This window comes from Oncorhynchus clarkii, chromosome 8, assembly GCF_045791955.1.
Source record: "Oncorhynchus clarkii lewisi isolate Uvic-CL-2024 chromosome 8, UVic_Ocla_1.0, whole genome shotgun sequence".
Classification (NCBI taxonomy): domain Eukaryota; kingdom Metazoa; phylum Chordata; class Actinopteri; order Salmoniformes; family Salmonidae; genus Oncorhynchus; species Oncorhynchus clarkii.
In genome coordinates, this window is record NC_092154.1 from 34873729 (window position 1) to 34893934 (window position 20206).

General features: G+C 42.7%; 1 protein-coding gene across 2 annotated transcripts in view; it reads right to left on the minus strand.

Moving 5' to 3' along the window:
* LOC139415335 (synaptosome associated protein 25a) overlaps positions 1-20206 on the minus strand; it is a 38709-nt gene extending 18503 nt beyond the window's left edge. Inside the window, exon 1 of one of the 2 annotated variants that reach the window (XM_071163400.1) lies at positions 20004-20206. The gene's annotated coding sequence lies outside the window, so the exon portion shown is untranslated. The remainder of the gene's footprint in view (positions 1-20003) is intronic. The other variant, XM_071163401.1, reaches the window with a different exon arrangement.

Below are 20206 nucleotides of genomic sequence, written 5' to 3' on the forward strand. Positions count from 1 at the left end.
GGGATGCAGGGTGGTCCCTGGATGAGGCACCAGATGGTGTTGGAGGGCCAGCTGGGGGCACTCTTCCCTCTGGTCTCATGAGATCCCAAGGCATTGAAGGGGACATTGCCCTGTGACGCGTGCCAAAATCTTTGTAAACCTCAAATACACTACAATTTTAAAATGTCCTGCATTGCAGGAAAGCTCTCCCGCTACACGGTGATCAAATTAAGATCATACATCTGTAGCTGATGTGTGGTGAGCTTTCTGGCACAAAATGGTCGGCGTGCATCACACAGGTGGGTGCCAGACATTGGCGGTGGATGATGTGAGTTTCCCCCTACTTTGTAAAGCACTATATACTGTAAATCCAATCAATTATGCCACAACATATAGGTACTTAATTTGAAACAGTTTGCTCCAGCAGGAAAATAATCCTGCAGCAACAGGACATTTTTCATAAGGGAAAATCAAGTCTGAAATTTCAAAGGGAAATTCACAAAATTCAGAAACCTTTTTAAAGGTCTAATGAAGCAATTTTGATCTCAATATCAAATAATTTATGGGTAGCAATTAAATACCTTACTGTGATTGTTGGTCAAAAATCATTTAAAAAAACACATTCTTAGCAAAAAGCAATTTCTCAAGGAAAGATGTTACTAGGACTGTCTGGGAGTGGTCTGAGTGTGGAGGGGAAAACGGAAAACTAGCTGGTATTGGCAGAGAGGCTTGGAGCTCTCTTGGTCTATTAGCTAATTCACACCCTGGTGATATCACCAGGCAGTCCAAAATTTCATCTGACCAAAACGGGCTAAAATGTCTTTTTTTAAACACTAAATGGGCATTACTATAATTTGCACTATTTAACAGTATTATTCCAAACTCACAGGGTGGAAATATATATATAAAACTCAGGTTTTTGACATCACTGTCACACACAAGTTTTACATTTCATGAATTGTAGAAAAGTTATCCTGCAACAGGGTGATCAAATTAAGATCCACGTCTGTACCCTTCACAGGTTCCGTTGATTTCTATAATATATAATCTCCTCAAGGGTAACCTAACAACATTAAAATATTCAATGTTAAAGTTATGTGTATTACTGTGCAATATTGTGTGCCAGAGAGTGTATCATTCTTTGTGACTAAGGAGTGAGAAGGACATCTACAGATGTAGGATCTTAATTTGAGACAGTTTGCTACAGCAGGAAAATCATTCTACAGCAACAGGAAATGTGAATTATTATGTGGATTATAATTAATTGACATTTTGTAGGAGATGATACATTTTCCATTAAGGAAAATCAAGTCTTTCATTTTGAAGTGGAAATGACAATCTTTAGAAGCCTTTTTAGTGTTAAACAAATTGTTAAACAGATTCTTCAAAGTATCCACCCTTTGCCTTGATGACAGCTTTGCACACTCTTGGCATTCTCTCAACCAGCTTCATGAGGTAGTCACCTGGAATGCATTTCAATTAACAGTTGTGCCTTGTTGAAAGTTAATTTGTGGAATTTCTTTCCTTAATGCGTTTGAGCCAATCAGTTCTGTTGTCACAAGGTAGGGTTGACATACAAGATATCCCTATTTGGTAAAAGACCAAGTCCATATTATGTCAAGAACATTTCAAATAAGCAAAGAGAAACAACAGTCCATCATTACTTTAAGACATGAAGGTCAGTCAAAATTTCAAGAAATTGTAAAGTTTTTTCAAGTGCAGTCGAAAAAAACATCAAGCGCAATGATGAAACTGGCTCTCATGAGGACTGCCACAGGAAAGGAAGACCCAGAGTTACCTCTGCAGTGGATACGTTCATTAGAGTTAACTGCACCTCAGATTGCAGCCCGTTCAGAGGAGTGCGTGACTCAGGCCTTCATGGTCAAATTGCTGCAAAGAGACCACTACTAAAGGACACCAATAATAATAAGAGACTTGCTTGGACCAAGAAAAATTAGCAATGGACATTAGACTGGTGGAAATCTGTCCTTTGGTCTGACGAGTCCAAATTTCCAACTGCCGTGTCTTTGTGAGACGCAGAGTAGGTGAACGGATGATCTCCGCATGTGTGGTTCCCATCGTGAAGCATGGATGAGGAGGTATGATGGTGTGGGGGTGCTTTGCTAGTGACACTGTCAGTGATTTATTTAGAATTCAAAGCACACTTAACCAGCATAGCTACCATTGCATTCTGCAGCGATACGCCATCCCATCTGGCTTGCTCTTAGTGGGACTATAATTTATTTTTCAATAGGACAATGACCCAACACACCTCCAGGCTGTGTAAAGGCTATTTGGCCATGAAGGAGAGTGATGGAGTGCTGCATCAAATGACCCGGCCTCCACAATCACCCAACTTCAACCCAATTGAGATGGTTTGGGATGAGTTGGACTGCAGAGTGAAGGAAAAGCAGCCGACAACTGCTCAGCATATGTGGGAACTCTTTCAAGACTGTTGGAAAAGCATTCCTCGTGAAGCTGGTTGAGAGACTGCCAAGAGTGTGCAAAGCTGTCAAGGCAAAGGTTGGCTACTTTGAAGAATATCAAATATCAAATATATTTTGATTGTTTAACACTCTTTTGGTTACTATATGATTATGTGTGTTATTTCTTAGTTTTGATGTAGAAAATAGTAAAAATAAAGAAAAACCCTTGAATGAATAGGTGTGTCCAAACTTTTGATAGGTACTGTATATAAAACTTTGCTGGGGGCGGGGGCCACAAAAAATCTCAACTCATCATGGTCTGCGTACCCACATGTGCATTCCCCCCCACCACATTGCGAACAAAACATGTTAGCAGCGCCCCTCTTGAATGCAGGCCGCCGGTTGCCCATCCCTGGTCTTGCGGATGCACAATAGTAGTTTCATCTTGCTGTGATGTTCTCACATTGATTTTTTTAGCTCTCAACAGGAAAAAATACAAAATAATTTCATAGAATTTAAACAAGACTAATTTCTCTTGGTCACAGATGGATGAAATCACTTTGTGTTTTAAGTTGAAGTTGTAATGAGTCTGCACACATTTGAATGGTGTCGCTGTGCTGCTCAGTGGACGTTGAGAATAAAAGTCTCTGTTGTCAATTATATGAAATAATGCCAATATTGTACTGTAAGTATGATCATATTTATTTTACAGTTATAAGAATGGTGAAATCTTATAGTAGGTCATTTATAATTGGATTGCTACTATATTCAGAAAGCATTTCAGTCCTTTCAAGCCCTATTGCCTCACTGTTGTTTCAATAATATTTGCGCTATGTACTTGAGTTTGTGTCCTCAAAAGTGAGAAGACCTAAGCAATTTATTTAAAAAAACGACCGGAAAGGTGAGTTCTAGACCTTTCTAAGACTATGCAATATTACCAGTTATTGTTTATGGCAATCTCATGTAAAGGAATTACGTTTGGGCATGTCTATTTAGGCGAAAATCTAAACGTTGTCCTATCATAAATAGATGGAAGTATAATCTAAGCAGGAATCAACTGGGACATTTTAGATAACACAAGTTAAGCATGTTTCTACAAAATCAAAATCTGTACTACAAAATCAACACTCAATGTGTGAGGGGGAATGGTCCACATACATCTCCGCTGACAGATAAACAGGTTGGTTTATGTTACTCTCAGATCCAACGGGTCTCTGTGAATTACTCACTTCTGCTGCACTCTGACAGCTGCCAGCATCTGCCTCATCCTCTACCTCCCTCCCCTTTCCAAATTCATCCACTATCTTCTCTTCAAACCCAAACTATACCGCCTCATTACCTCCCTCCCCTCTCCAAACCTCCTCCACCTCCCTCCCCAAACCCATCTACTACCTCACACTTCCCCTCCAAATCCAAAATAAATCAAATTGTATTAGTCACATGCGCCGAATACAACAGTGGAATGCTTACCTACAAGCCCCTAACCACCAATGCAGTTTAAAAAATATGAATGAGAATAAGAAATAAAAGGAACAAGTAATTAAAGAGCAGCAGTAAAATAACAATAGCGAGACCATATACTGGGGGTACCGGTACAGAGTCAATGTGTGAGGGCACCGGTTAGTCGAGGTAATTGAGGTAACATGTACATGTAGGTAGAGTTATTAAAGTGCCTGTGCATAGATAATAACAGAGAGAAGCAGAACCGTAAAAGAGAGGGTGGGGGGGCAATGCAAATAATCTGGGTAGTGTAAAGGTAGCTGGTGTAGAGAGTCAGGCGCAGGACAGCAGATATGAGTAATCAACATACTTTACTCAAAAATGACACAATACAAGGCAACATAGCGAGCCAAATTATTTCAATCTCCTGAAGAGGAATAGGTTTTGTTGTGCCCTCTTCTATACTGTCTTGGTGTGCTTGGACAATGTTAATTTGTTGATGATGTGGACACCAAGGAACTTGAAATCGCTCAACCTGCTACACTACAGCCCCGTCAATGAGGATGGGGGGCGTGCTCGGTCCTCCTTTTCCTGTAGTCCACAATAATGTCCTTTGTCTTGATCACGTTGAGGGAGTGGTTCTTGTCCTGGCACCACACGGCCAGGCGACTGACCTCCTCCCTATAGGCTGTCTCGGCGTTGTCGGTGATCACTGTTGTGTCATCGGCAAAATACTGTTGATTGTTTCATTTGGGATTCGTAGGCAAGTCCAACTACCTGCAGAGGAAATGTAACAACAACAACAACACCTTGACAATGTCTGTTGAGATGCTTTCGACTTTAATCGTTTCATTCATTACTAACACATGTTCAATTCTCCACCACTTCTGCATGCAAGCCACTGCTAGGTCTATCTTACTATTTGTCCTGATACCAGTTAACACACTCTCTCCCACAAACACACATGCACACATGCAGACACACACACAATCTTGAGTGAGCTTTGCTGACTATCATAATTTAATCATTTTCTTTATGGCGGCAGAAAATGTTGTTAAACATTTTATATGACAGCTATTACATTTCCCAAGGTAAATAACACTTTGTACGCCTCTAGTTGAGTAGAGACTTTTGAGGAATTATTACGATTTTCAAAAGCAGTTCATCAGTTAATGCCTGCATTAACTTGAACGTTTCCACATTTCTAAACTTAATTGCCAAAGATACTGCTAATGGCGCCAGAGGGGATGGCTGCCGTTTTATGGGCTCTTAACCAACCGTGCTATTTTGTTTTTTTTTGCATTGTTTGTAACTTATTTTGTACACAGTGTTGCTGCTACTGTCTCTTATGACCGAAAAGAGCTTCTGGACATCAGAACAGAGATTACTCACCTTGAACAGGACAAATAATTTTCTTTAATGAGCCGGACGAGAGGGATTACTCCAGACACCCGACAAGGCCCTCATCCCTGTCATTTGCAGGAGAAAAAGACGGAGATATCGCGGAAGGAGATCGGGGTGCCTTGTAAGGATCCGGCGACGAGTGGCTAATCTGCCTTTGCCATCGATACTATTGGCCAACGTACAATCGGATAATAAAGTGGACAAACTACAAGCACGTATATCTTACCAACGGGACATTAAAAACTATAATATCTTATCTTTCACTGAGTCGTGGTTGAACGACGACATGAATAACATACAGCTGGTGGGTTGGACACTGTATCGGCAGGCTAGAACAGCAGCCTCTGGTAAGACAAGGGCAATGTATATTTGTAAACAACAGCTGGTGCATGATATCTAAGGACGTCTCAAAGTTTTGCTCACCTGAGGTGGAGTATCTCATGATAAGCTGTAGACCAAACTACTTATATTCTTCGTAGCCGTCTATTTACCACCACAAACCGATGCTGGCACTAAGGCCACACTCAATGAGCTGTATACGGCCAGAAGTAAACAGGAAAATGCTCATCCAGAGGTGGCACTATGGCCGGGGACTTTAATGCAGGGAAACTCATATCCATTTTACCTAATTTCTACCAGCATGTTAAATGTGCAACCAAAGGCGAAAAAAACTCTAGACCACCTTTACTCCACACAGAGACGCGTGCAAAGCTCTACCTCGCGCTACCTCTACCTGGCAAATCTGACCATAATTATATCCTCCTGATTCCTGCTTACAAGCAAAAACTGAAGCAGGAAGAACCAGTGACCTGAGCAGATGAAGCAGATGCTAAGCTACAGGACTGTTTTGCTAGCACAGACCGGAATACTGTATGTTCCGGGATTCTTCCGATGGCATTGAGGAGTTCACCAAATCAGTCACTGGCATAATCAATATGTAACGGCTTTCATCGGAAGAAGAGCAATCGTCAGACCAAAATGCAGTGGGATACATGTTCATCTTTAATATAAGGAACTGAATACAAAAATAACAAAAGGAAAACCCGAAACAGTTCTGCAAGGTGTAACAAACACTAAACAGAAATACAACTACCCATAACTAAAAGTGGAAAAACAGGCTACCTAAGTATGATTCCCAATCAGAGACAACGATAGACAGCTGTCCCTGATTGAGAACCATACCTGGCCAAAACATAGAAATAAACAAAGCTAGACATACAAACATAGAATGCCCACCCAAATCACACCCTGACCAAACAAAAATATAAACATACAAAGCAATCTACGGTCAGGGCATGACACAATAAATGCCTTGATGACGTCGTCCCCACAGTGACTGTACGTACATACCCCAACCTGAAGCCATGGATTACAGGCAACATCCGTACTGAGCTAAAGGGTAGAGCTGCAGCTTTCAAGGAGTGGGACTCTAACACGGAAGCTTATAAGAAATCCCACTACGCCCTCCGATGAACCATCTAACAGGCAAAGCATCAATACAGGCCTAAGATCGATTCGTACTACACTGGCTCCAACACTCGTTGGATGTGTCAGGGCTTGCAAACTATTACAGACTACAAAGGGCAGCACAGCCGCAAGCTTCCCAGTGACACAAGCCTACCAGACGAGCTAAATTACTTATATGCTCGCTTTGAGGCAAGTAGCAAGTCAAATCAAATTGTATTGGTCATATACTGTACACATGATTAGCAGATGTTAATGCGAGTGTAGGGAAATGCTTGTGCTTCTAGTTCTGACAGCGCAGTAATATCTAACAAGTAATTTAACAATTCCCCAACAACTACCTAACACACACAAATCTAAAAGAAGTGAATGAGAATATGTACATATAAATATATGGATGAGCGGTGGCCAAGCGGCATAGGCAAGGTGCAATAGATGGTATAAAATACAGTATGGACGTATGATATGAGTAATGTAGGATATGTAAACATTATTAAAGTGCGATTATTTAAAGTGGCATTGTTTAAAGTGACTAGTGATCCATTTATTCAAGTTGCCAATGATTGGGTCTCAATGTAGGCAGTGGCCTCTCTGAGTTAGTGATTGCTGTTTAGCAGTCTGAAGGCCTTGAGATAGAAGCTGTTCTTCAGTCTCTCGGTCCCAGCTTCATGCACCTGTACTGACCTTGTCGTCTGGATGGTAGCGGTGTGAACAGGCAGTGGCTTGGTTGGTTGTTGTCCTTGATGATCTCTTTGGCCTTCCTGTGACATTGGGTGCTATAGGTGTCATGGAGGCAAAGCATCAATACAGGCCTAAGATCGATGGGCTCCAACACTCGTTGGATACTGTACACATGATTAGCAGATGTTAATGCGAGTGTAGGGAAATGCTTGTGCTTCTAGTTCTGACAGCGCAGTAATATCTAACAAGTAATTTAACAATTCCCCAACAACTACCTAACACACACAAATCTAAAAGAAGTGAATGAGAATATGTACATATAAATATATGGATGAGCGGTGGCCAAGCGGCATAGGCAAGGTGCAATAGATGGTATAAAATACAGTATGGACGTATGATATGAGTAATGTAGGATATGTAAACATTATTAAAGTGCGATTATTTAAAGTGGCATTGTTTAAAGTGACTAGTGATCCATTTATTCAAGTTGCCAATGATTGGGTCTCAATGTAGGCAGTGGCCTCTCTGAGTTAGTGATTGCTGTTTAGCAGTCTGAAGGCCTTGAGATAGAAGCTGTTCTTCAGTCTCTCGGTCCCAGCTTCATGCACCTGTACTGACCTTGTCGTCTGGATGGTAGCGGTGTGAACAGGCAGTGGCTTGGTTGGTTGTTGTCCTTGATGATCTCTTTGGCCTTCCTGTGACATTGGGTGCTATAGGTGTCATGGAGGGCAGGTAGTTTGCCCCCAGTGATGCACTGTGCAGACCGCACAACACTCTGGAGAGCCTTGTGGTTGAGGGCGGTGCAGTTGCCGTACCAGGCTGTGATATAGCCCGACAGGATGCTTTCAACTGTGCATCTGTAAAAGTTAGTCATGGTTTTGGGTGACAAGCCACATTTCTTCAGCCTCCTGAGGTTGAAGAGGCGCTGTTTCCTTCCTTCACCACCTGGGGGCGGCCCGTCAGAAAGTCCAGGACCCAATTGCACAGGGAGGGGTTGAGACCCCCTCCAGCTTGATGATGAGCTTGGAGGGAGGGTACTATGGTGTTGAATGCTGAGCTGTAGTTAATGAACAGCATTCTTACATAGGTATTCTACTTTTCCAGATGGGATAGGGCAGTGTGCAGTGTGATGGCGATTGCATCGTCTGTGGACCTGTTCGGGTGGTATGCAAACTGAAGTGGGTCTAGGGTGGCCAGTAAGGTGGAGGTGATATTATCCTTGACTAGTCTCTCAAAGCACTTCATGATGACAGAAGTGAGTGCTACGGGGTAGTCGTTTAGTTCAGTTATCTTTACCTTCTTGGTCACAGGAACAATGGTGGCCATCTTGAAGCATGTGTGAACAGCAGACTGGGATAGGGAGCGATTGAATATGTCCGTAAACATATTCAATGGTCTTAGCATGCTCTGAGGACGCGGCTTGGGATGCAGTCTGGGACAGCAGCCCTGTGAGGGTTAACATGTTTAAATGTTTTACTCATGTCGGCCACAGAGAAGGGGGGGCAGTCCTTGTCAGCAGGTCTTGACGGTGGCACTGTCTTATCCTCAAAGCGGGCTGGAAGCGTGACGGCGGTATCCATGACGTGGCTGGTTTTCTTTTGTAGCCCGTGATTTCCTGAAGATCCTGCCACAAACGTCTCGTGTCTGAGCCGTTGAATTGCGACTCCACTTTGTCCCTGTACTGGCATTTCACTTGTTTGATTGCCTTGCGGAGGGAATAACTACACTGTTTATATTCAGCCATATTCCCAGACCTCTTTCCATGGTTAAATGCAGTGGTTTGCGCTTTCAGTTTTGCGCGAATGCCGCCATCCATCCACGGTTTCTGGTTAGGGTAGGTTTTAATAGTCACATTGGGTACAACATCTCCAATGCACTTCCTTATATACTCACTCACTGAGTCAGCGTATAGATCAATGTTGTTCTCTGAGGCTGACTGGAACGTATCCCAGTCCATGTGATCAAAACAATCTTGAAGCGTGGATTCCGATTGGTCAGACCAGCTTTGAATGGTTCTAGTCACTGGTACATCCAGTTTGAGTTTCTGCCTATAAGACAGAAGGAGCAAGATGGCTTCGTGGTCGGATTTGCCGAAGGGAGGGCGGGGGAGAGCTTTGTATGCATCGCGGAAGTTAGAGTAGCAGTGATCGAGTGTATTACCTCCGCGCGCAGTGCAATCAATATGCTGATAGAATTTAGGTAGCCTTGTTCTCAAATGTGCTTTGTTAAAATCCCCAGCTACAATAAATGCTTCCTTAGGATATATGGTTTCCCGTTTACATAGAGTCCAGTGAAGTTCCTTGAGGGCTGTCTTGGTGTCTGCTTGATGGGGAATGTACACAGCTGTGACGATAACTGACGAGAATTCTCTTGGTAGGTAAAATGGCCAACATTTGATTGTAAAGAATTCTAGGTCGGGTGAGCAGAAGGACTTGAGCTCCTGTATGTTGTTATGATTACACCATGAGTCATTAATCATGAAGCATACACCCCCGCCCTTCTTCTTCCCAGAGAGGTGTTTATCTCTGTTGGCGCGATTCATGGAGAAGCCCAGTGGCTGAACTGATTCTGACACCATTTCCCGAGAGAACCATGTTTCCGTGAAACAGAGAATGTTACTATCTCTGATGTCTCTCTGGAAGGCAACCCTTGCTCAAATTTTGTCTACCTTGTTGTCAAGAGACTGGACATTGGCGACTAGTATACTTGGGAGCGGTGGGCGATGTGCACGTTTACGGAGCCTGACCAGGAAGCCGCTCCGTCTGCCCCTTCTGCAACGCCGTTGTTTTGGGTCGGCTTCTGGGATTAAATCCATTGTCCTGGGTGGTGGTCCAAACAGATGATCCACTTCGGGAAAGTCGTATTCTTGGTCGTAATGTTGGTAAGTTGACATCGCTCTTATATCCAATAGTTCTTCCCGGCTGTATGTAATAACACTCGAGATTCCCTGGGGTAACAATGTAAGAAATAATACATTTAAAAAAAATACTTCATAGTTTCCTAAGGACTCAAAGCGAAGTGACCATCTCTGTCGACCCCATGTTTATTTTTATATATATATTTTTTTAAACATGCATGAGAGCATCAGCTGTTCCGGATGACTGTGTAATCACGCTCTCCGTAGCCGATGTGAGTAAGACCTTTCAATAGGTCAACATTCACAAGGCCGCAGGGCCAGACAGATTACCAGGATGTGTACTCCGTGCATGCGCTGACCAAGTGTCTTCACTGACATTTTCAACCTCTCCCTGTCTGAGTCAGTAATACCATCATGTTTCAAGCAGACCACTACAGTCCCTGTGCCCAAGAACACTAAGGTGGTAACCTGCCTAAATAACTACTGACCCGTAGCACTCACGTCTGTAGCAATGAAGTGCTTTGAAAGGCTGTTCATGGCTCACATCAACACCATTATCCCAGAAACCCTAGACCCACTCCAATTTGCTTGCCGCCCCAACAGATCCACAGATGATGCAATATCTATTGCACTCCACACTGCCCTTTCACAACTGGTCAAAAGGAACACCTATGTGAGAATGCTATTCATTGACTACTGCTCAGTGTTCCACACTATAGTGCCCTCAAAGCTCATCACTAAGCTAAGGACCCTGGGACTAAACACCTCCCTCTGCAACTGGATCCTGGACTTCCTGATGGGCCGCTCCCAGGTGGTAAGGGTAGGTAACCAAACATGCGCCACGCTGATCCTCAACACTGGGGGACCCTCGGGGGTCCGTGCTCAGTCTCCTCCTGTACTCCCTGTTCACTCATGACTGCATGGCCAGGCACGACTCCAACACCATCATTAAGTTTTCCGATGACTCAACAGTGGTATGCCTGATCACTGATAACGACGAGACAGCCTATAGGGAGGAGGTCAGAGGCCTGGCCGTGTGGTGCCAAGACAACAACCTCTCCCTCAACATGATCAAGACAAATGAGATGATTGTGGACTACAGGAAAAGGAGGACCGAGCACGCCCCCATTCTCATCGACGGGACTGTAGTGGAGCAGGTTGAGAGTTTCAAGTTCCTTGGTGTCCACATCCCCAACAAACTAACATGGCACACCAAGACAGTTGTGAAGAGGACACAACAAAACCTATTCCCCCTCAGGAGACTGAAAAGATTTGGCATGGGTCCTCAGATCCTCAAAAGGTTCTACAGCTGCAACTGCTCGGCTTTCTCACCACAAGGTACTACAAAGGTTAGTGAGTACGGCCCAGTACCATCACTGGGGCCAAGCTTCCTGCTATCCAGGACCTCTATACCAGGTGGTGTCAGAGGAAGGCCCTAAAAATTGTCAAATGCTCTAGCCTCCCTGGTCATAGACTGTTCTCTTTGCTACCACACGGCAAGTGCGAAGTCTAGGTCCAAGAGGCTTCTAAACTGCTTCTTCCCCCAAGCCATAAGACTCCTGAACATCTAATTAAATGGCTACCCAGACTATTTGCATTGCCCCCCCCCCCCCCCCCACCCCCTCTCATTTACGCTGCTGCAACTCTCTGTTTATTATCTATGCATAGTCACTTTATTAACTCTACCTGCATGTACATATTACCTCAATTACCTGTGCCCCCGCACATTGACTCTGTACCGGTACCCCATATGCTCTCACTATTGTTATTTTACTGCTGCTCTTTAATTATTTGTTACTTTATTTCTTATTTTTCTAAAAACTGCATTGTTGGTTAAGGGCTTGTAAGTAACCCTTTCACTGTAAGTTTGTATTCGACGCATGTGACAAATAAGATTTTATTTAGATTTGATATAAAAGGCACCCTTCAAAGAATATACAGCTGAGCTACAATCAGCGGGCTATAATCACTGCAGGTCCTGTAATGAAAAATATGGAGATGCCTTCATTCACATTACCCACACGTTCCCTTTTGAGGTTGTAATTTTTCATGCCTTGTCCAATCACAGAGTGCTTATAGAATGCTCTTCACACCATCACCTCTACCCCCGTCGGCTGTCTTTTGCTCATGTGCCTGCAAATGATCTGGCCTGGAAAACCTAAAACGACTGTACCTGTATTCATCAAATAAAACCCCTGCATGCTGCTACCCAGTCACAAACACATCAAAATGGACGAAAAGATGAGAATACCATGGAGGTGCTTAACATTCCTCAGGGATGCATTCCATGCCATTCCCTGATCCATGTCATTCATTCAGTAGGCAGCAGCTATGTGGCAGACACAAGCACTCAGACCAGACAAATGTTCAGTTTAAACTGGCATTCCCTAACCTGCAGACAAACTGGCTCATGGTCTGTTCTGATAATAGACCAAATCATTGTTCTGCTTCAACAGTTAAAGAGAGAATAGCTCTTTGTCTCTGTGCGTGTGTGTGTGTGTGTGTGTGTGCGCGTGCGTACGCGTGCGTACGCGTGTGGATGTTTGCATGCTCACAATAACCGTTTGTCTGCAACGGCTGCCATTTTGTCTTATTCCTCCAGTTAGTCTGTCTTTGCTCAATCTTTTACCACACACAGTATCCACCATAACAACACCATTTACACATCAATATGCCCTCCATAGTGTAATTCCTCACAACAATCTGGTTTAATTTCAGCTAAAAATAGAACGTCATCATGTTTTGGTCACTGAGAAAAAAGTACATGGTTAGCTAGTTGGCTACAGCAGGTTCTACCATTTCACAATAGCCTCTAATCACTAGTTATTATTTCTAAACAAAATACCTTTTTGGGTGGATTCTTGTTGTTTGGCTTACTGTTTGAACAGTGGGTGAGATTATATTTGGGTATCAATGCAAAATATTCTACTTTGATGAATAGCCTATAGATCAGATCAAGGAACCAAGTGACAACACTGCCTCTACGGCTGCGGAAAGAATGATATTGGATGTCTACATTTTCACATAGTCAAAAAGTATGTCAGAGTATGTCAGAGCATGTTACAAGGGGCCGCCCCATTTGTGATGAACAACGACATTGCAAAACTCCGAATCTTGCGTCTGCGTAGAGCTTGTAAGTTGGCTTTACAGTAGCTTCTAACGGACATCACCCCTAATTGTCCCTCACACCTGTTACAAGTGTACTAGGGTCTACTGCTTAGGAACAGGAGAAAGATTCAGGATCAGCAGTGCATACAGGCCCCTTCACTGGTAATCTAATCTGGGTTCAAATAGTATTTGTTTTCTTTCACTTTAGACGTGCTTGATTGAACCTGCGGTGCCTGAAGCAATACAACCAATGGAATAGTCCCAAAATGACAGGCTCCCATCAGACAGGCTCAATTAAATGCTTTAAGCATTTGAAAGAAAACAATGACCATTTGAACCCAGGTCTGGCATCAGCGCATCCCTACCCCATCAATACAGAGCATAGGGGAGCTGAGCAGAAGCCCTAGCTCCCCTCTGACAGTGGCAGACAGTCACCTCTGCGGTCTCCTTGCGTAGGGAGGCAACGGCTGGGCTGGCTCTCTCCCTTCCTCCTGGGGGAGCCCCAGGACAAATTTATTAACACCGAGGCCATTAAAGCAGACACGCTGGACCCAGAGGGCCTGGGAAATATGACAAGTGACAAGCCAAACACGACAAGGAGCGGCAGCCGCAGGGGGTGGCAGTGGGCAGGAGGAGAGAGGGGAAGGGGCTGTGGGGACAGAGGGAGAGAAGAGACGGGGGGGTAGATTGACAAAGGTAGAGCAAACATATCACCACAGAACCTAATCACGCTCCATTGGCTCCTGATTAAGATACTGCAATCGTGCCGAATGCAGCCCAGAGTCAACAGAATACTAATGTCTATCCAGTCTATTGTCAGGCACCTGAGCTCACTGTAGGATATGTAACGGTGAACGGATCAAGCACGTTCATGTTGACTAGAGCAGATGATTAGGTTAACGTGGTTCATTTGAGAAGGGATTAGATGGTAATTAGATGGCCAGTGCTTCAATCCAGACCAGGGAGATTTCAGCCAGTCCTACAGTATGCCTCGTAACTCAACACAGAGGAATCCTTCCATCATACAACTGACTTGGAAGATGCTATCGGCGTGGTAACAGCTCGCAGCGCGACACTTATTACTGTTGCAGTCTCCGGCCTACCTTCTTACTGGCAGGCCTGTTCAAACAACGTGTCTTGTCATCACTGACCACTGTTGCAAAACAGAGATAGTCCTTGAAGTCTATAATAGCAAGCATTCTTTACAACAACGCTTTTATTAGAGAGGTGCTACATAGCAAATATTATTTACGACAAAGCTTTTATGATGGAGGTGCTCTATGATTTGGAGAAGGTCCAACATCGAGCAGATAGATAGTACTTCCAAAAAAACTAATCTACAGTAGCAAAGATGGAGATAAGTCTGTCCATAATAAAGGGCTGCTCTGCCTTCTTAACAACACTATCAACAAGGCAGGTCCTACAGGCCCTAGTTTTGTCACACCTAGTCTACTGTTTAGTAGTGTGGCGAGGTGCCACAAAGAAGGACTTGGGAAAATTGCAGTTGGCTCAGAACAGGGCAGCACGGCTGGCCCTTAAAAGTACACGGAGAGCTAACATTAATGACATGCATGTCAATCTCGCATGGCTCAAAGTGGAAGAAAGATTGACTTCATTATCACTTGTTTTTGTAAGAGGTGTTGACAAGCTGAATGCACTGAGCTTGTGCATACCCCACAAGACATGCCACAAGAGGTCTCTTCTCAGTTCCCAAGTCCAGAACTGACTATGGGTGGCACACTGTTCTGCATAGAGCCATGAATACGCAGAACTCTATTCCACATCAGGTAACTGATGCAAGCAGTAGAATCAGATTTAAAAAGCAGGTAAAATACACCGTATGGAACAACAGGGACTGTAAAGAGACACACACAAAGGTACAGACACATGTATACGCACACATTGTGATATTGTTGTATGGTGGTATTGAAAATGTTGTGTGGTGGATTTGTGGTGATTATGTGTCATGGAATTTTTATGTTTGTGCTTTTCTTGTAAATCATTTCTGTGTTCTAGTCATGTGCTGTTCTAATAACCAATTTCTGTGTTCAGACCAGTGACTAATTTAACGAATCCTCACTTCTCGGTATCTGAAATTTGGCAGTACACCCAGACCTTGTTTTGAGAACGAACAAAAGATATCTCAGTTTCAAGGTCTCAGCTTAGAGAGGAGAAGCCTCGTGAGGTACTGGTCAGTCACATGCTATGAACCAGTATTGGTCGGTCGGTCACATGAATGAAACAAAACGGTAATGATTAATGAACGATGCTAAATCATGAAAATATAACTTGTCTGTGTATAGCCGAATATAAGACAACTGCAAGGACTGCCCAGTAAGAGCTCCTGAATGACATGTGTACTATGGTGCATTGAGCTGGTTGGAACCTCTCTAGCACACTGACAAATAAACAATGATTCATTTAAGATTGACTTAGAGTGTCCCTGTGTAAGAATTTCCACGCCAGGATGTTATATGATGTACGATTTTATCTTTAGCTCATTCAGTACAAACATAGTTGACTCTTTTTATATTTTGTTTTATATGTAATGTGGGTACTTTGGTGTGTTTGGACCCCAGGTAGAGTAGCTGCTGCCTTGGCTGCAGCTAATGGGGATCCCTAATAAATACAAACACAAATCTGCGGCCCTTTGCCAGGGCCATGAACTTAGAATAACCTCCGGTCCACTGGTCTCTGCTGGTCAGAACAGCACCAATAGAGATCTCATTATGGAGATACCATCACACACAGTCCCTCTGACATCGTTCTACCACGACGGAGACAGAAAAAGTGCTGCTGTACACCTGGAGGCCATGATGACTATTTTCTTTGTCAGAGAGATTAAACTGAAGCGTGATAACTTTATTCTTATATCCAATTAAAAAGCAGAGTAAAATTCACGGTTATTCAAGGCTTCTTTTTTTTCATGCTTTCGAGCTTCCTCCAGGCTCTCAAATGCATGTCATATTCTGCATGTTATGGTGCCATGGCTCTTTCTGTTTGGGGTTTTAGGCTGGGTTTCTGTACAGCATTTTAAGATATCAGCTGATGTACGAAGGGCTATATAAATACATTTGATTTGATTTGATTTTGATTTGATTTGATCTTTCAATTGACAAGCACCATTGGCAATCAGTGTCAGTGGGGCATGTTTTGTGGGTATGTTTGGCAAAAAGCTTAAACGGACAATCTGCGGTTGCTACATCCATTTTTTGTACTGGATATTAATAATCTGTACTCATTGATTCTTGAAGAATATAACTTATAAATGCCTCATGAGCTTGGTTCAACTGTCGTGCCCCACCAGAACCCAAAACACCAGCTTGTTTAAATTCCCCAATATGTACACAAAGTAAATATAGACAAATGGTTAAAACTATAATTCTGATTTGATGTATCGTCAGTCATTGCATCTATAGCTCTGTCTATGAATTTGAGAGTGGTTACATTTCTCCAGCCCATCCCTCAGTTTTTTTTACCGAAACAGGGGCGGGGCCGGGTTGTTGTTGAAACTGGTTGTTTCAACTGCTGATTGTAGCTTTAATTAATTAATCCAAGGTTGTAATCATATAGATTGTGATATAAGTAGAATGTTCTGAAATCGATTTACTCCCAAGTCACTTCTTGGCCAAATGTCAATTTCAGTAGGCCTATAGTTGTTCAGGGGGAAATTTAATCCTGTCTGCAGTCAACTACTTATATCTGGAGGGTATATACTCAGAGAAAAAAAACAGGGATAGCTACAAGTCAAACACGCACACGACTCACAGTTCAACGGATCTTTAAAAAACATTGATCTCCGAGGCATTGGTTTGATTCGAGAAATGTCAGCTCAGTAGACCAGACACAGACAGAGTGCAGCTTTATAGATTAGCAATAGGCTGTGCCGGGAAACAATCAACCACTGGTGATGATATATGAGTCTGTTTTTACTCGGGGAACAACCACTATAGCGCCGCCCACGCAGAGCGATGGAAGCAGCACGATGCAATATGGTATAGCGTAGCAGCCGTGCCAACCAAGAGCATGTCCTTTTGTTTGTCAGTTTAAGGCCCTCTCAACAACCCTTTCGATGACGGATTTCTAGCATAACTATAGGCCTGCTACTAGCTTCTCAATTTTGATGCTCTCTGTCTCTCTATCGCTTTCTCTCTGATGTTATAACAAGAGACTGAACACGCTCGAGCAGAGCGACAGGGGAGATGCGACAGTGGTCCAGCACGGAAATCTAAAAGCATTATCAGACATTTATGAGACAGTATTACCAGGTCCGACGTGTGAAGACGATCACCTGACCTACATAATTCATTTGCCCAAAAAATGTCTGGTCAACAAGCAACAACTTTCCATTGAACCATGATGAAGAAAAGCCAGTGAGCAATAACTGCATTTTTGCCAATTCCACCACATGCTTCGTGCTGTCGAGAATCTAAGGATCTCATGCTCATCTGTGGTTTGTTGTAGGGGAAGTGCATTGATAGACCAGCATAGATGTATGATATGGCGTGGATGAATGGGTGCTATTGAATGGGTGCTATAGGATGTCATAGTGCAGGTTTCACCACCGTCCTCCCATGCTCTTCTCGCCTCTAGCCTCCGCCCATCTAGACACATTATGCCTCACCACCACAATATGCAGCCTGGTCTCATAGGCTAGACGTAACATAGTAAATGTAAATCCAGGACACTCAAATTAGTATGATATGTTACGGATATGTTTGGTATGGTTACGTAAGACAGATGGCTACTTAAGGCAAAAAACGAAAGTAAGGTTGTTGGTCGGGTGGATGGGTTGGCATATAATGCAAATTTCGTATAGCAACGTTTCAACTACTTACAACTTTTTAGCTACTTTGCAACTACTTAGCATGTTAGCTAACCCTTCCCCAAGCCCTAACCTTAACAATTTTATCTAACTCTGACCCTAGCCCTAGCATTAACCCCTTTAGCTAACCCTTCTCCAACCCTATCCTTAACCCTTTAACCCTAAACTAACCCCTAGCCCAAACCCCTAGCCTAGCTAACATTAGCCAGCTAGCTAATGTTAGCCACCTAGATAGGATTCGTAACATATCATACGTTTTGCAAATTTGTAAGTTATAGCACATTTGCGAAATTCATAACATATTGTACATTTTACTAATTAACAGTGGTGGAAAAAGTACCAAATTGTCATACTTGAGTAAAAGTAAAGATCCCTTAATAGAAAATGACTCAAGTAAAAGTGAAAGTCCCCCAGTAAAATACTACTTGAGTAAAAGTCTAAAAGTATTTGGTTTTAAATATACTTAAGTATCAAAAGTAAAAGTTAAAATCATTTCAAATTGCTTACATTAAACAGAACTTTTTGTTTTTGTTATTTACGGATAGCCAGGGGCACACATCAACACGCAGACATAATTTACAAAAAAAAGTTTAGTAAGTCCACCAGATCAGAGGCAGTAGGGATGACCAGGGATGTTCTCTTGATAAGTGCCTGAATTGGACCATTTTCCTGTCCTGCTAAGCATTCAAAATGTAATGAGTACTTTTGGGTTTCAGGGAAATGTATGGAGAAAAAAATTACATTATTTTCATTATGAATGTAGTGAAGTTAAAGTTAAAGTAGTCAAACATATATAAATAGTAAAGTAAAGTACAGATACCCCAAAAAACAATATATGTAGTACTTTCAAGTATTTTTACTTAAGTACTTTACACCACTGCAAATTAGTAACAAATATACGAATTGTAATTCATAACATATCATACGAAATGGAGTGTCTCGGATTTACATACAGAATAATATGAAATGCTCTGAGACCAGTCTGCAGCATGGCATGGTAGGGAAATGGCCATTTTGACACAATAAACTATGGACAGACGTGCACAATAGTGGCACATTCATGAAGTTTGACAGTCTCCACCTTCCATCAAGACACTATGCATGGCGCAATTCACTATAGCCTAATGACAATCCCTAAATCAATCAAGGACCCCGTCTTTCACCCCCTAGGATGTGTTTCTCCCCAACTCTGTTAACTTTCTAGTACGTGTTCGTCTGTTTATTTTCCTAGAGAGAGAGAGAGAGACAGAGAGAGTTTACTGTTAATTTGATTGTTTATTTCACTGTTGTATATTTTCTAGTTCACTTGCTTTGGCAAAGTTAAATATATTTCCCATGCCAATAAAGCCCTTAAATTTAAATTGAGAGAGAGAGAGAGAAAACAGCGAAGATGTCGTTGTCCAAGGTTCTGAAACACAGAAAACGCCTACACCTTACACATTAGCACACACAACATCCTTCATTTTCAACAACTGACTACGCGTGTAGATTTTACATGCACAGCACAGTGGTCATGTAATTCGAAAGGCGTGCGGCGTTTGCCTCTTTCTAATAACTATACAGCATAATACACACAGCCTAGAACGGATAAATAGGCTATATTAAACACAAAGGCAACGAAAAAAAGTTTGTTAATCAAGTGCTGTTATCATACCGGATTTAACAATAAAAACCCATCCTTCGTTGTACTCAGTCGAACACGGCTTCACAATTCAAAACCTAATGCTTCATTCTGTAGTAAAAGTGTTTTGTGGGGATGAAAACTAAAATAAAGCCTTTGCGATATAACAGAATAGAGAATTGTATACTTTTCTCCTACCTGTGCCCGTGGTCGGTGGCTTGCAGTCAGCAGGAGGAGCAGATCTCCGCAAATGTCAACAACTAACAGATATCAACCCCTGTTCTGTGTGGACTGGATTGTCACAAAGGCAGTGCGCGTGGTTGACACCTCCTCAGTTCTTCTTCAATGAAAAGCAGCATCTCTGCAATTGTAAAAGATGGAGGATGCTTTTGACGTCAGCA